Genomic DNA, 18246 nt, shown 5'->3' on the forward strand with positions numbered 1-18246 from the left:
ATAATGATACAGTCCCCTTTAAAACTCTTTCTCAGGGGGCCAACCCATCTCACTCTCCCGGTTAATAAAATATGTTGTGCTCCCCCCACTGGGTATTGGCAGTTCCTATGGAGCCAGTGTATCACCCTGTTGTGATCTCATGTATACTACATTCCAGCATTACATCACTGGAATTTAGAATGTCAAATGTGCTTTGGAAGTAGCTGATTCTATATTGGTCAGTTACCTGTTGGACTGCTGAGGCTGTGGCTAATAAATACAGATCTAGAAGTATTTCTGTCTTCTGAGTATATTTACGCTATACTTCACTACAATTTGGCGACGATTTAGTCACATCCAAGGACCCACGTTGCAAAGAAGCTCTGCAACAGAAGGAGTACACATCGTGCTTGGGAAGATAATCAGGCCTGTATACTTTTTCAAGACTTTAATCTAGCGCTGCGTTGTTAGTAGTCTCCTACTCCTCACGTTATTGACACAGGAGAAGGAAAATAAGTTGTCGTGTTTGATTTCAACTAAAAGGAAGCTGTGCCTGTCGTAAGCAATATTTAAAAGTTATATGCAAGACTGATCGTGTCTAAGGTTGCTACAGTTCACTTCGCATTGTTGAAGGAAATATTTCCTTTTGTGGAAAACAGGAATTGAAGGATATAACATTTTGAATGTTGTTACTCAGAGATTGTGCGCAACGAAAGGTAACTCCTTGAGGGCACTGCTCGTGGTTCTGCTCGTGAGGATTTACGAAAATCTTCTCCTGACGCGAGCGCATGGCGCGTGCTTCCATTTAAGCAGCGCATGTTTGTTCTCGAGCGCATTAGCCAATTCACATTTCAGCACGCTCTCTAGTACAGTCAAGCGCATTTTTGAAATAAAGGTAAAGAAGATCTCTCTTACCTTATTAACACTTTCCCGATTAAGGAGCACTTTCATACAAGCCAATCCTCAGTTTTGGCACGTATTATGTGCGTTTTCAAAGGAAGCTACTTTCTAAAAGAAAGGTTCCAGGAAGTGGTTTTCTATAACCAGTACGGTCATCCAGTGGATTTTGGAGCAGTGCATGGACAAAATACAGTTAGTTAAATCAAAGTGCAAAGTCCAAGGAAAAAATTACAGTTCATCAAAACAAAGACCATAGCTAAAGAAGCTAAAGAAGTTACAAGTAAAATTAAGTTATTTTACACATGCTTGCACGTCCGTTATGTGCACACGCAGTCCAAGGTAACAGTTCAATAAAGAAGAATTTACACGTCTGTGATGTGCATACTTAGTCAAGATTAATAGCACATCAAAGAACTTACAACATGCAGTCCGAGGTAATATAAAAGAACTTACAACACAGTCTGAGGTACAGCTCATTAACGAAGGATTTGCACGTCTGTGATGTGCACACATAGTCAAAACTAACAATTCTTCAGCAGCATTATATTCAACTATACTTAAAAGCGAGATTGCACATCCGTTATGCGCGCACGCATGGATGCGTAGTTGCTTATGTTACAAGTTTATATGATTGTCTTGTATTTTTTTACATCTGGTTTGTACACTCATGATGCACTCATGTTATCACAAGCCTAATCTGTCTTAAGTATTTTAATCTTTCAAGATCCATTGGTAACGGTAAATTCAGTTTGATTTCTGCCTCATATAATTTTATTTGTGTTTTTTTATTTAAAAAAAAATTATCATGGCTACTATGCAGAATGTAAATGCTCCTCCTCCTTTTCTGCAAACTCCTGGAGATCCTCCTGTACCTTGGAGAAATTGGTACAGGGCTTTTACCAAGTATTTGGGAGCCGTCGGTGGTAATAGCTATTGACCTGAACGTAAGAGGTTTTTATTAGAGCATAATTTAGGTTTTGAAGGGCAATCCATCTATAAACACCTTCCGTCTTATCCCATTCAGCAGGATCAAGAACAATTAGATGAATATGAATTGGCTGTTAAAAAATTAGAAAAACAGTTTGACGTGCAACCAAGTTTGATTGTCAACAGGCATATGTTTTTTACTAGAGAGCAGTTACAAGATGAGTCTAATGATACCTATGTTGCTGTATTACATATATTAGCTGCGGAATGTGAATTTGAGAATTTTACAGATCAACTAAATACGTGATCAAATAGTAGTACGTTGTTGGGATAAAAAAGTACAAGAAAAACTTCTCACTATGAGAAATCCTACTTTATTAGAAACAATTGATATAGTCAAAGGTATTGAAGTTTAACGGAAGGTTTTAAAGGAGCTTACTCATAAAGACACTAGTGGTGTGTCTGAAGTGAATGAGAACACAATCTCAAAACAAAACAATAGTTTTTAAAAAAATACTAAAAGGAGGATTTTTCTCACAGAAAAACATTTGCTTTAGGTGTGGTTATCCTAATCATGGCCCAAATGGTCGGCCTTGTCCCACAAAAAATGTAAAATGCAAGTTATGTGGGAAAATTGGGCATTTTTCTAAAGTTTGCCAGTCACCCAGAGACAAAGTCAACACAATTCCAGATGGAGATTTGTGTGATAGTACAGATGAAGAACAAAGTTGTATGAGAGGGGTGAGAGATATGGTTGTTATTGTACAGGATGATGAGTCTAACTGTGTAGATCCACATGAGAACATTGAAGTGGATGGTAACATTTTAAGACTCCTTATTGATTCTGGTGTCAGAATGACAATGGTGACTGATGAATTGTTTGCTGAAATCTGGGGAAAACGAGAATTGTTCCCACCAGACAGGAATCCTGCAACTTATGATGGGAGAAATATCAAACTGTCTGGGTATTTTGAGTGCCAACTCAAATGTAAAACTTGAACCATTTTTGGAAAAGTGTATGTTGCTAAAAAAGGTCTAAACATTCTTGGGTGGTACCACCAAGCCTTTTTGGCATGACTCTCAGACCTGGTAAAGATGTTCAGGTTTCTTTGGTAACTGATTGTGAAAAAAATAAAATTCACATGATAATGTTGAAAACAGTACACAGTGGATTGACATATTTCCCATAGTATTTGTTGACAAACTGGGTAGAATTAAAGGGTTCAAGCACAAGATTAAAGTACAGAGCGATGTCGCACCTGTGAAACACAAGTTGAGGAATGTACCTTTCAGTGTGCGTGAAGACGTAGCAAAGATTCAGAAGAAAATGTGTAATGAAGGTGTGATAGAACCCATCAAGTATTTTTTTATGGTTATCCCCTTTAGTTATTGCTAGGATAAGAGTCTGTGTTGACCTCAGAAGTCCTAACAAGGTTATTTGGATCGACTCTCACCCTCTACCTAGAATAGATGACATCATCAGTACATTTTCAGGTGCTAAGTTTTTCTCTAAGATTGATTTAGCATCTGCTTATCATCAGTTAGTACTTGATGAGTCATCACGTCATCTCACAGCTTTTGTGTCGCCAATGGGTACCTTTCATTTCAAAAGGATGCCTTTCGGCCGTGCTTCAGCGGCAGCCATTTTTCAACGTGTATTAGAAAATGTTTCAGAAGGAATTGAAGGTGTGGTAACGTTCCAAGATGGTATCTTACTCGCAGGAGAACATTTGTGAACCTATGATGAAAGCATGCGTGCAGTTGGAAAGGTTCCAAAAGTTCGGAGTTGTTGCTAATCGTGGGAAATGTGAGTTTGCAAAAATTAGCATTGAGTATCTGGGTCATGTAATTTCTGAGTCGGGAGTTGAACCTAGACCTGGATTAGTAGATGCTATTGCCAAAGCTCCTACTCCCAAGAGTAAAGAGAATGTTGCCTCATTTCTAGGTCTTTGTGAATCTTATTCTATATTAATTCAAAATTTCTCAGCCATAACAGTTATGTTAAGAGAACTGTTGAAGAAGGAAAAAAAATTGTCTGGGAAAGAAGTTGTCAAGAAGAATTTGAAAGATTGAAAAATGAAATTATATCAGCAGGTGTTCTTGCACCTTTTGATTCTGCTTAGGAGTGCATCATTATGGTCGATGCAAGTAATGATGGTTTGGGAGCCACTGTTTCTCAGATGAAAGGACAAAATGAAATGACAATTGGTTTTGCTTCTAGGTCTTTGAGATCGAATGAAAATGTTTTCTCTGTCATTGAGAAAGAACTTTTGGGTTGTTGTTGGGCAGTTAAACGATTTAAATGTTTCATTTGGGGGAGAAAATTTGTTCTCAAGACTGATCATAAACCTTTAGTAAGTATCTTAAGTGGTTCTGCTATTAAAGATCACACACCAAGAATAGCAAGATTAAGTTCAAAACTTTTGCAATATGATATCATTGTTGAACATATCCTTGGTGGTAAGAACATTAGGGCAGATTATTTGTCTTGTTCACCTTTAAGTTTTACTGATTATCCTGAGAATAACTATGAAAATGATGAAGAGTGTCTAATTGCAAGTGCTGATGTTTGTCATGACGCTACTTTCACTGAACAAGAGTGGAATTCTGAATTTCAAAAAGATGTTGAACTGGAAAATGTAAGGAAATATGTAATGAATGAATGGCCTAAAGAAAAGGCTCTACCTCAGTCTCTACAAGCTTATTTTAAGTATCTGATGAATTGTCAATTGAAGAAAATGGGATGTTGGTACGGGGGATACATTTATTCCACCTGTTTGTTTGAGAGACAGAATCATTACATATGGACATGAGGGGCACTTAGGCCAGACCATAACTAAAAGGAAAATCAGAGACAGTTATTGGTGGCCTGGGATGGATTCTGCTATTATTGCTAGTGTTAGTGCATTTGTTATTTGTGCTACCAGTGATAAAGGACTCAAGACTTAAGCGGTTCCACTACAGCCTGTCAGTTTACCTGAATCTGTGTGGTCCAAGCTCGCCTTTGATTTCATTGGACCTTTCAGTGTTCTACCACACAGGTTTAAATTTGCCATTGTAGTGGTTGATTATTATAGTAAATGGTGGGAAGTTACATTTGTAGAAGAGCCAAACACGGCTGGTGTTGTCAAGTTTCTAAAAAGTTTGTTTTTGAGAGAAGGTTTCCCCAAAGAAATTGTTTCAGATAATGGTGTCCAATTTATTTCTAAAGAAATGATGAGTTTTCTAGACACCCATGCTATTAAACACAAATGTGTTGCTATATATCATCCTCAAGCAAACGGCCTAGTAGAAAAAATGAACCACACACTGGTGGAATGTATACAGTGGGCTGTTCAAAACAAGATTGATTTGTGAAAGGCTGTAGAAGAAATGTTGTGGTCTCATAGGTCATGTCCTAATGCTGTTTCTGGTTTTTCACCGTTTGAAATTCTACGGGGACGTCCTCCTGCTTCCAGGTTGTGTCCTGCTTAGTTGCGAGAGTGTCAGACCAAGAGTGATCGCATGTTAAGTGTAGACAAAATTGTAAGACCTAATGTTGAAAAATTTCAAGTTAAAATGAAAAAATCACTATGACATTTTGCATAGAGTAAAATCTACAGAAAGAGATCTATGTGTGGGTGATTGAATCCATGTTAAAGATCCTAATCGTGTTCCCAAAGGAATGTCGAAATTCAAACCTCCAGTCAGAATTGAAGTTGTGACCAGGAATGCAGTGAGAACAAGCAGGAATGAATGGTGGAATAAAGGAAGAGTTGTGAAGGTGCATCCTCGTGATGTTCATCCTCGTGAACTTTCTGTTCCATTTAATTCGTCTTTGCATCCTTGTGTTGTTCCTTCCCCATCTTCTTCTTTTGACGTTTCTGAGTCGAGTCATTCTTTTCACCCTGTGTCTGAACGAAGGAGCAGTAGCAGAAATATTGTTAAACCTTTAAGGTTTCGTGATTGAATTTCTTTTTGTGTTACTATGCTATGAATGTTGAGTTTTAGATTGCTATATTTCTTTAATATGTTTTATTGTTATTTGCTTTGTTTTTGTTTATTGTAAAGAAAGGGAGATATTGTTGTGATCTCATGTATACTACATTCCAGCATTACATCACTGGAATGTTGAATGTCAAATGTGCTTTGGAAGTAGCTGATTCTATATTGGTCAGTCACCTGTTGGACTGGTGAGGCTGTGGCTTATAAAGACAGATCTAGAAGTATTTCTGTCTAATGAGTATATATACTCACTACACACTCTATTTCTCAAAGATTCATGGGTTTCTATTTGGCCTGACCGTGGGGGGGGGGGGGGGAATTAACTAGGACAGCCACATAAGGGCAGCATGCTGGGGCAGATTCATTGTGACGTGATCCCCTGTACAATTTACACCATTGTTACCCACTGGGTTTAACCTCTTCTGTGCCCATGACGAGATAGTCTCGTCATGGAGCACGGTCGCGCTGTGCCCATGACGAGACTATCTCGTCATGAAACCCGCCCACTAAGGAAACGCCCGGCACAGGAGGGGGAAAGGGCGTGGCACTGAAGGGGTTAAATTTATAGGCTGCAACCCAGAATGGGGTGTATGGCTTTGTGTTGAATACGCCTTGCTTGCTAGGGCTAGCTGTGGGATAGACCGCATGTAGTCCATAGGAATAGGTGCACTTTCAAAATCCCTGCGGGTGGCCCAATGACAAACCCAGGGAGCCGCTCTGGATGATGTCTACCTGCCCCAGTACTAAATTCTAACAGGGAGGATACTATGTAAGGGTGGGCTTAGTACCACTACACAGAACTCTGCTGAATTGAACAAAAACTCTGTGACTTCCGCAACTCTGTTCCATCTCATCCCCATTAATAAAACAGAAACCTCACATACCATTAACAAAACAACAAGTAACTCTATTTTTACATTAAAAAATGCAGATAGTCATCTCCCAAAAATGAAAATACAGCAAGCAGCGAGTGAGGTGATGATTTTGGTGTCCTCCCTAACATAGGGAGAGAACCAAGCAGATGCCTTGAACACAAAGAACACATCATTCTGAACAATTAGGTGGTGGTCCCATCCTCCTGGGACCACCCAAAGCACAGTAATGGGCAAAAATACAATCCCAACCAATGGCTCTGCAAAGCATTATGGGACGAGATTCTAGAGTGGAGTGAATATTATAGTATCCAATACCAAAACATTCCTCAAGGGGCAGGTTCTGGGGCTCAGCTGAGACTGAGAGCTAATACAATAATATTCACTGCACTCCAGAATCTCGCCCCGTAATGCTTTGCTGGGCCTTTTGTTGGCATTGTATTTTTGCCCATAACTTTGCTTGGGTGGTCCTAGCAGAATGGGACCACCACCGATTCGTTGAGCATGATATGCTCTTTGTGTTCAAGGCATCTGCTTGCCCTCTCCCTTGGTTAGGGGTGACCCCAAAATAATCATCTCTCTCTTTGCCTGGTATTTTCCAAAGTGCACTTTTGTGAACTGGTTTTATGCTTTTTTGTAGCATGTTAAGGTAAAGTTGCTTAATCGAAGGGTTGTGGGTGCAGTAGCTAACTCTGCTATGTGGTGGAGTCAGAAATATTGCATGAATTCTGTGTTTTCAATATAATGCGTAGTTAATAAATCTCCTCAGCCTCCGCTAGCGAAGCGGAGTTCATTGTCCACGGTTAGTACTATGGCTTGTGGTAATGACTTATCAGGGTTGTCAAACCTCATGTTACCTAGGGAGGAATTTAGGTAAAAGGATCTAATCTTATTAACTTCAGCGATCAAACACTACAACTTTTCTCAAATTGGGGTTAAAAGATCTTCCATTCTGGTTGTTATTCTGACCATAAGTGGTGCCCAATGTGTCTCAGCAATGGAAACTGAACAATTATCGTCCTCGGAGTATATTGCAGTGGCAGGCGCATGGGCACGTGTTCCACCGGTTACCATTGGGCATTCTTACACTTTCTTTTTCTCTTTGGTGTAGGAGGGCGGGTGATAGAAATGGGTCCTCGGATGGAAGATCTAGCGCGGGCTCTGATGGAGGGTGGAGAGCTGTAAAACTATCCAAGCCCTCAACAGCGCTAGAAAAGTATGACGCCCCCTTGCTGCAACTCACATGCTGGGTGCAAAACAACATCAGCCATGGATGCCTCAACCCCTCCTGCCCCCGCGCCTAAAGAGAGACATCATTCCGCTATGTCTATTTCTTTGACCGCCCACACTAAGAAAGAGTCGATTGTTGTGCGAGGGGCATCCGATGCTGTGGGAACATGAGTGGACTTGCGGTTTCCCATGTTATCGCATGTAGACCAGAGTGATCGATCAATCAATCAGAGCACTTGTAAAGCGCGCTACTTACCCGTGAGGGTCTCAAGGTGCTGAGGGAGGGGGGATGCTGCTACTGCTCGAAGAGCCAGGTCTTGAGGAGTCTTCTGAAAGTGAGTAGGTCTTGGGTCTGCCGTAGGTGGGTCAGTAGGGTGTTCCAGGGGGGAACAACCTTTACAACGCAACTGTTACAACGCACTACACTTACAACGCATTTTTTACAACGCATAATCCATTACAACGCACTACACTTACAACGCATGACACTACAACGCATTTTTAAAAAATACCTTTAGAACGCATACTATTACAACGCCTACCATTACAACGCATAATATTACACTACACTATCCAACACTTACCCTACTGTTGCACCCCCTGGAGTTAGAATAGTAATTTTTACCCCTATACTATCCAACACTTACCCTACTGTTGCACCCCCTGGAGTTAGAATAGTAATTTTTACCCCTATACTATCCAACACTTACCCTACTGTTGCACCCCCTGGAGTTAGAATAGTAATTTTTACCCCTATACTATCCAACACTTACCCTACTGTTGCACCCCCTGGAGTTAGAATAGTAATTTTTACCCCTATACTATCCAACACTTACCCTACTGTTGCACCCCCTGGAGATAGAATAGTAATTGTTACCCCTATACTATCCAACACTTACCCTACTGTTGCACCCCCTGGAGTTAGAATAGTAATTTTTACCCCTATACTATCCAACACTTACCCTACTGTTGCACCCCCTGGAGTTAGAATAGTAATTTTTACCCCTATACTATCCAACACTTACCCTACTGTTGCACCCCCTGGAGTTAGAATAGTAATTTTTACCCCTATACTATCCAACACTTACCCTACTGTTGCACCCCCTGGAGTTAGAATAGTAATTTTTACCCCTATACTATCCAACACTTACCCTACTGTTGCACCCCCTGGAGTTAGAATAGCAATTTTTACCCCTATACTATCCAACACTTACCCTACTGTTGCACCCCCTGGAGTTAGAATAGCAATTTTTACCCCTATACTATCCAACACTTACCCTACTGTTGCACCCCCTGGAGTTAGAATAGCAATTTTTACCCCTATACTATCCAACACTTACCCTACTGTTGCACCCCCTGGAGTTACAATAGTAATTTTTACCCCTATACTATCCAACACTTACACTACTGTTGCACCCGCTGGAGTTAGAAAAGTAATTTTTACCCCTATACTATCTAATACTTACCTTAAATGCAATTAAATATTATGCGTTGTAATGGTATGCGTTGTAATGGTAGTTTTTAAAAATGCGTTGTAGTGTCATGCGTTGTAAGTGTAGTGCGTTGTAATGGATTATGCGTTGTAAAAAATGCGTTGTAAGTGCATGCGTTGTAAAAGTGTGCGTTGTAACGTCATACATCCGTTCCAGGTCTTGGTGGCGAGGTAAGAGAAGGATCTGCCGCCGGAGGTCTTTCGCTGAATGCGGGGGACGGCGGTGAGGGCAAGGTTTGCGGAGCGAAGCTGGCGGGTGGGGGTGTCGAAGCTGAGTCTGCTGTTCAGGTAGGCTGGTCTGGCGTTGTGGAGTGCTTTGTGCGCGTGGGTGAGGAGCTTGAAGGTGACCCTCTTGTTGACGGGGACCCAGTGTATGGTCTCACAGGTGGGGAGTGATATGGCTGCGGCGGGGGATGTTGAGGATCAGTCGGGCGGAGGTGTTCTGGATGCGTTGCAGTTGGTGCAGGTGTTTGCTGGGATTCCTGCGTAGAGTGTGTTGCCATAGTCTAGTTTGCTGCTGACGAGGGTCTGTGTCACTGTTCTCCTTGTTTCGGTCGGGATCCACTTGTAGATCCTGCGGAGCATGCGGAGGGTATTGTAGCAGGAGGAGGAGATGGCGTTGACCTGCTTCGTCATGCAGAGGGAGGAGTCGAGGACGAATCCTAGGTTGCGTGTAGGTGCTGTTCCCAGCGTGGTCGGCCACCACGAGTCGTCCCAGGCAGAGGAGGTGGGTCCAAGGATGAGGAACTCCGTCTTGTCTGAGTTCAGTTTCAGACGGCTGCTCCTCATCCAGTTGGCAACGGCTTTCATTCCCTCATGAAGGTTGGTTTTGGCGGTGTGCCGGTCCTTGGTGAGGGAGAGGATGAGCTGCGTGTCGTCGGCGTAGGATATGATATTGAGGTCGTGCTGGCGGGCCACTTGTGCGAGGTGGGCCATGTAGATGCTGAACAGCGATAAAAAAGAAGGGGCATATTATCAAGGGCAATATCGCCGCTTTAGCTGCACTTTCTGCAGCTAAAGCGGCAATATTTTTATCGCCATATTAGCAAGCTGTAGCTAACAGCTGTTAGCGACAGTTCACTGGCAATAGTGCCCATTTTCTTGCCGCTTTGCATGTCAGCGATATTTATCGCTAATGACATGCAAAGTAGGCATTCCTCACTAACAGTAAAGGGAAAGAGTCACAAAGACAAGTTCTCCCCATTATCAGTGCCCACGTTGCATCCAGAAAAGTAGCGCTTACCGCGATTACCGCCGTAAGCTTACGTCTGCAAAAAAACAGACTTAGCCATGCATATCATGGGAGGTGGATTCTATGGCTGAATCCACATTTCCCTATCATCAAGCTTTCCCCTATCGCTGCGGGAATACTGCTGGATTTCCAGGGATATTCCCGCATATCGCCGCTTTTGCAGGATTTTTGATCGCCTCGGTGATACGCATTGATGAAAGCGCGCTAACGGGGTGATAAATTTCAGAGACAGACGGCGATAAATATTAAAGCGCTAAGCACGCTTTGCGATATTTATCGCCATCTGTTGCTGATAAGCCCCCGGGTGACATGATCCTGCTCAGCAGTCAAATAACCATTTAACCAACCAGACCCCTGTGCATTTCAATTCAGTAAATGATGTTTAAAACAATACGATTGTGTCAATCATAGGCCTGGCAGGTCCTATAAAGAGATCGATATCAGAAGGCGACTCTTATTTCATAATTAGTGCAGGGCTAAAGAAAGGTCTTAAAAATAATACAACTATGTTCCATCCTAGTTCGAATCCAGGTATGGCCATCCGGTGTCACAACGCCACTTCTATAGGATACGCAGTACATTCCACTCTTGTTTTTCTGGGGCAAATGTTCAAGGGGGGGGCCCGGCCAGGCCTCTTCCGGGCAAGGACAGGCCCACCTGAGAGTGTAGAAGAGGCGCTTTATAAAGCAGAAGAACACACAGCTGAAGGCTGTTGCAGGGCCGCCTCCTGGGGAGAGGCGTTCAAGCCACTGACATTTTGAACATCCAGATAAAGACCACCTTTTGCATAATGAGGTTGAAGTAGTTATCTGCCTCCACATCATCATCCTCATCTTGTGGAGCAGGTTGTGTCTTTGAATGGTGTTCAAATGCCATTGTGCTCTCATTCCATTGCATAGTTGGTGTTACATGCCCCAGAGGTCACCACTAATAAATGGGAAAACCCAGTTACCTCTAGGTACTTCTAACTTTATCTGAATCCCCCTGTTTTGTCCGGGAAATTATCTTATTTAAGAACTCACAAGGAGGTCGTGTCCGCCCTTGCGGGATTGTCCAACCAGGGTGGGGAGAGGCTGCCTGTGATGAAGAATGTCACATTATGTGAGCGAGGCTTCTTCTCCAATAAGATTGGTCTTTCTTCTCCTCTTGAGCATACCCCATACACTCCAGAATCTTGAAAATGTAGGTATCAATGATATATATCATAACACTGTTAGAAATAGTGTTGTACAAGCCACCATACCTTTTTGTGTTTTGGGTCTTTACTTTGGGAAGATATGTGGTGGCGAATACCCCCGCTCTCCTTCCTTGTGTTTTGAGTTATTAGTGCAGCATTTACTGCTGAGACAGGCTTCCGCCGACGCAATACTGAGTACCATTTCCATCCACCACTTACAATCCACTCTGGTAAAATGGAGTGTTTATCATTTGACAATGAGGACGTATCATCTATTTTGGTGGCACCCTCGCTCTTAGGAAATACCACCTTGACACAAATCATCACTCACCTGGGTGATTGTGATACACAGATAGAAATCAAAAGATCCCAGGTAAAACCTCTGCTCCATGGGTACGTCATGCAGTGTACCTGTGTGGCAACGCAGCCCCAAAAGGCCTAGTAGTCACAAAGGAGCCTAGGATTTCCCTAGAAGACAAAGAATTTAGAAGCGATAGGGCACTCATTGTTTGGAAGTACGCACAAAACTGGCTTGTCTTAATAATACAAATGGGCAAGAAACTATCAGATGTCCTAGTGAATCAAATTAAGACATGCAAGAACAATCTAAAGGCAGGTCCCACTACTGCAGTGTTCAGGAAAAAAACTTGAGGTAGCCAATAAAACCATAGGGGAGTGTAGGGATTTCCTTACAAAGTCCAAGATCTCAAAATTCCAGAAGAACCTAAAGAAATTCTCCCACGAATCGGTGTACCCATACTCAAAGGAGGATTACATGGCTAAAGCTGCTACAACTTCAGATTCTTCCTCTGGAAGCAGTTCTCCTCAGACTCGGAAAAGGAGTACCAAACAGGGGTACAACAGAGAAGAGGGAGTGTCGTGTAGTTTCCACAAATGGCACTGAGCATTTGTGGATGACATAAAAGTAGGATGGTGCCAGACTGACTCTGCACCTAGGCAGTAAGCGAACAGTTCTGGCAACCACTTAAACATGACGGCTCTGTTCCCTCAGAAACCGTGGTGACAGACTTCAAGCTTTCGCTCAGTCACTCCTGCTCTATTTCACTCAGAGAATTATACAAAGAATACATAAAAGGACATTTCCAATGTATTGAACCAAAGTGATTCTTGTATAGAATATATGTGCTGCAATGATTAATAGGCAGAAGAAAGTTATGAGCAGTGTCAAAACAATAAATAGAATGAAGAGTTTCAACATTTTGTTGAGTCAATTATGTATGCATACATATATACTATTATTACAATCTAGCATGCTCCTACGATGCAAACCTACCTACCTTTATAGGTTGCAATGTGTGTTTTGCCAAGAAACCCCTCTTGGATGATCTAACCCTTTTACCTGTTGGGTAAGAGTGTATGACCCTGTCTTGGTCATGAACTGGACACCACTTGCGGCGAGGCCGGGCAGCTGCTGGGTGAAAAACTTCAGCATGCAGGGACCCCTCGAAGTCAGCAGAAGTGTCTCCTGTGATTGTATTTAGAAACAAAAGAATATATACAGAAAACAACATCCTTTCCTTGGGCCATGATTGTGGTCAGGCTGCTATTATTTGTATACCACAGATAGCTGTGTCGCCAAGTGGGCGGAATAATAACACATTTGTATCACGCACGTGAAGCCCCTACACATAATGCCAAGGCGGGTGATAGTGTTCACATGAAATTCACTGTGTTAGCAAGGTCGGTGTTTCTTAGAATAAACCCAAGTGTCATGAATAAAAATGTGTGTCAAAAGTCTATTTGACAAAAGGGATAGCAACTTAAGGAAAGAACAGTGCACATGTAATATGGCACTATTTCTAACCAGGCCTAACTCAGGCACAAGACAGGAGGAGATGGAACCAACAGGGTTTCTCCCCCCCCACCCACCCTCAAGCACAATTTGGCAATCCCCAGTGTTTAATCCATCATTCTTTTGCTCATAACACCACCCCAGTTTGGACCCAGTCATATGCAAATCCTTATGGGGACAGTCCAGCCCGAACTGCCAAGCCAGGTCCTCCCTGGACCAGAAACAAGCATCCTGGGACCGGTTTCAGGACTTCACCCTTCATCAGCCAGGCGAGCTTGAATCTATTGGTGTAGTGAGCACGGGACCCACGTCTGGGCATACCCTTCCCACTTAGGGTGACAAATGCAAAACAAATAATTGATGGACGGGATGCTGGACAATGCAAACGTTCACCCCAAGTTACAATGACCTGGGTTGAATCCATCATTTTTTTGCTCACCACACCACCCCAGTTTGGACCAAGCCAGATGCAAATCAGTCTTGACCCTGTTCCCTTTTGGAACAGTCCAGCCAAAACTGCCAAGTCAGGTCCTGCCTAGACCAGAATACAAGCATCCTGGGACCGGTTTCAGGACATCACCCTCCATCAGCCAGGCTAGCTTGAATCCAGTGATATAGTGAGAACGGGACCCATGTCTGGGCATACCCTTCCCACATAGCGCAACATATACAAAAGAAACAATTGATGAACGGAATGCTAAAAAATGCAAACTTACAACCCCAGTCACAAGGATCTGGGTTTAATCCATCATTCTTCTGCTCACCACACCACCCCAGTTTGGACCCAGCCATATGCAAACCAGTCTTCACCCTGTTCCTTTTGGGACAGTCCAGCCGGAACTGCCAAGCCAGGTCCTCCCTGGACCAGAAAGAAGCATCCTGGGACCGGTTTCAGGACATCACCCTTCATCAGCCAGTCTAGCTTAAGTCCAGTGGTGTTGTGAACAGGGGATCCACGTCTGGACATACCCTTCCCACTTAAGAAGATATATGTAAAAGAAACAATTGATGGAAGGAATAATGGACAATGCAAACATTCCCCCCTAGTCACAATAATCTGGGTTTAATCCATCATTCTTTTGCTCATAACACCACTCCAGTTTGGACCCAGCCATATGCAAATCAGTCTTGACCCTGTTCCTTATGGGCACAGTCCAGCCCGAACTGCCAAGCCAGTTCCTCCCTGGACCAGAAACAAGCATCCTGGGACCGGTTTCAGGACATTACCCTTCATCAGTAAGACTAGCTTGAATCTATTGGTGTAGTGAGCACAGGACCCACGTCTGGGCATACCCTTCCCACTTACGGCGACATATGCAAAACAAATAATTGATGGACGATATGCTGGAGAATGCAAACATTCACCCCCAGTTACAAGGATCTGGGTTGAATCCATCATTTTTTTGCTCACCACACCACCCCAGTTTGGACCCAGCCATATGCAAATCAGTCTTGACCCTGTTCCTTATAAGAACAGTCCAGCCCAAGCTGCCAAGCCAGGTCCTCCCTGGGCCAGAAACAAGCATCCTCGGACAGGTTTCAGGACATCACCATAAATCAGCCAGGCTAGCTTGAATCCAGTAGTGTAGTGAGCCCAGGACAAACGTCTGGGCACACCTTTCCCACTTAGGGCAACATATGCAAAAGAAACAAATTATGGATGGAATGCTGGAAAATACACTCACCCCCAGTCACAAAGATCTGGGTTTAATCCATCATTTTTTTGCTCACCACACCACCCCACTTTGGACCCAGCCATATGCAAATTAGTCTTGAACCTGTTCCTTATGGGAACAGTCCATCCCGGACTGCCAAGCCAGGAACTCCCTGGACAAGAAATAAGCATTCTGGGACCGGTTTCAGGACATCACACTTAATCAGCCAGGCTAGCTTGAATCCAGTGGTGTAGTGAGCATGTGACCCATGTCTTGGCATTCCCTTCCCAGTTAGGGTGACATATGCCAAAGAAAAAATTGATGGACGGAATGCTGGACAATGCAAACATTCACCCCCAGTCACAAGGATCTGGGTTTAATCCATCATTTTTTTGCTCACCACACCACCCCAGTTTGGACTGAGCCATATGCAAATCACTCTTGACCCTGTTCCTTATGGGAACAGTCCAGCCCAGACTGCCAAGCTAGGTCCTCCTTGAACCAAAAACAAGCATCCTGGGACCGGTTTCAGAACATTACCCTTAATCAGCCAGGTGAGCTTGAATCCAGTGGTGTCGTGAGCACTGGACCCACATCTGGGCATACCCTTCCCACTTAGAGTGACATCTGGAAAAGAAACAATTGATGGACGGAATGCTGGACAATACAAACATTCACCCGCAGTCACAAGGATCTGGGTTTAATATATCCTTCTTTTGCTCAACACACCACCCCTTTTTTGACCCAACCATATGCAAATCAGCCTTGACCCTGTTCCTTATGGGGCCAGTCCAGCCCGAACTGCAAAACCAGGTCTTTCCTGGACCAGAAACAAGCATCCTGAGACCGGTTTCAGGACATCACCCTTCATCAGTTAGGTTAGCTTGAATCTATTGGTGTAGTGAGCACGGGACCCACATCTGGCCATACCCTTCCCACTTAGGTAGACATATGCAAAACAAATGATTAAATGGACTGAATGCTGGAAAATGCAAACATTCACCCCCAGTTACAAGGATCTGGGTTTAATCCATCATTTGTTTGCTCACCACACCACCCCAGTTTGTATTCAGCCATATACAAATCAGTCTTGACCCTGTCCCTTCTGGGAACAGTCCAGCCCGAACTGCCAAGCCAGGTGTTCCCTGGACCAGAAACAAGCATCCTGAGACCGGTTTCAGGACATCACCCTTCATCAGCCAGGTTAGCTTGAATGTATTGGAGTAGTGAGCAAGGGACCCACGTCTGGGCATAACCTTCCCACTTAGGGCGACATATGCAAAAGAAATAATTGATGTATGGAATGCTGGACAATAAAAACACTCACCCCCAGTCACAAAGATCTGGGTTTAATCCATCATTATTTTGTTTGCCACACCACCCCACTTTGGACCCAGCCATTTGCAAATCAGTCTTGACCCTGTTCCTTATGGGAATAGTCTATCCCAAACTGCCAAGCCAGGACCTCCCTGGACCAGAAACAAGCATCCTTGGACCGGTTTCAGGACATCACCCTTAATCGGCCAGGCTGGCTTGAAGCCAGTGGTGTAGTGAGCACGGGACCCACGTTTCGGCATACCCTTGCCTGTTAGGGTGACATATGCAAAAGAAACATTTGATGGACGGAATGCTGGACAATGCAAACATTCACCTCAAGTCACAAGGATCTCGGATTAATCCATCATTCATTTGCTCACCGCACCATCCCAGTTTGTGTCCGGCCATCTGCAAATCAGTCTTGACCATGTTCCTTATGGGGACAGTCCAGCCCGAACTGCCAAGCCAGGTCCTCCCTGTCCCAGAAACAAGCATCCTTGGACCGGTTTCAGGACATCACCCTTCATCAGTCAGGCTAGCTTGAATATATTGGTGTAGTGAGCACGGGACCCACGTGTGGGCATACCCTTCCCACTTAGGGCGACATATGCAAAAAAAAAAAATGATGGACGGGATTCTGGACAATGCAAACATTCACACCCAATTACAATGATCTGGGTTGAATCCATCATTTTTTTGCTGACCACACCACCCCAGTTTGGACCGAGCCATATGCATATCAGTCTTGACCCTATTCCTTATTGGAACATTCCAGCCAAAACTGCCAAGTCAGGTCCTGCCTAGACCAGAATACAAGCATCCTGGGACCGGTTTCAGGACATCCCCTTCATCAGCCAGGCTAGCTTGAATCCAGTGATGTAGTGAGAACGGGACCCATGTCTGGGCATATCCTTACCACTTAGGGCAACATATACAAAAGAAACAATTGATGAACGTAATGCTGGAAAATGCAAATTTACGCCCCCAGGCACAAGGATCTGGGTTTAATCCATCATTCTTCTGCTCACCACACCACCCCAGTTTGGACCCAGCCATATGCAAATCAGTCTTGACCCTGTTCCTTATGGGGACAGTCCAGCCCGAACTGCCAAGCCAGGTCCTTCCTGGACCAGAAACAAGCATCCTGGGACCGGTTTCAGGACATCTCCCTTCATCAGCCAGGCTAGCTTAAGTCCAGTGGTGTAGTGAACAGGGGACCCACGTCTGGACATACCCTTCCCACTTAAGAAGATATATGTAAAAGAAACAATTGATGGGCGGAATAATGGACAATGCAAACATTCACCCCTAGTCACAATAATCTGGGTTTAATCCATCATTCTTTTGCTCATAACGCCACACCAGTTTGGACCCAGCCATATGCAAATCAGTCTTGACCCTGTTTCTTATGGGAACAGTCCAGCCCAAACTGGCAAGCCAGGTCCTCCCTGGACCAGAAACAAGCATCCTGGGACCGGTTTCAGGACATCACCATTCATCAGCCAGGCTAATTTGAATCCAGTGGTGTAGTGAGCCCAGGACAAACGTCTGGGCATACCCTTCCCACTTAGGGAGACATATGCAAAAGAAACAATTGATGGATGGAATGCTGGACAATACAAACACTCACCCCCAGTCACAAAGATCT

This window comes from Triturus cristatus, chromosome 1_2 (genome assembly GCF_964204655.1).
Source record: "Triturus cristatus chromosome 1_2, aTriCri1.1, whole genome shotgun sequence".
Classification (NCBI taxonomy): Eukaryota; Metazoa; Chordata; class Amphibia; order Caudata; family Salamandridae; genus Triturus; species Triturus cristatus.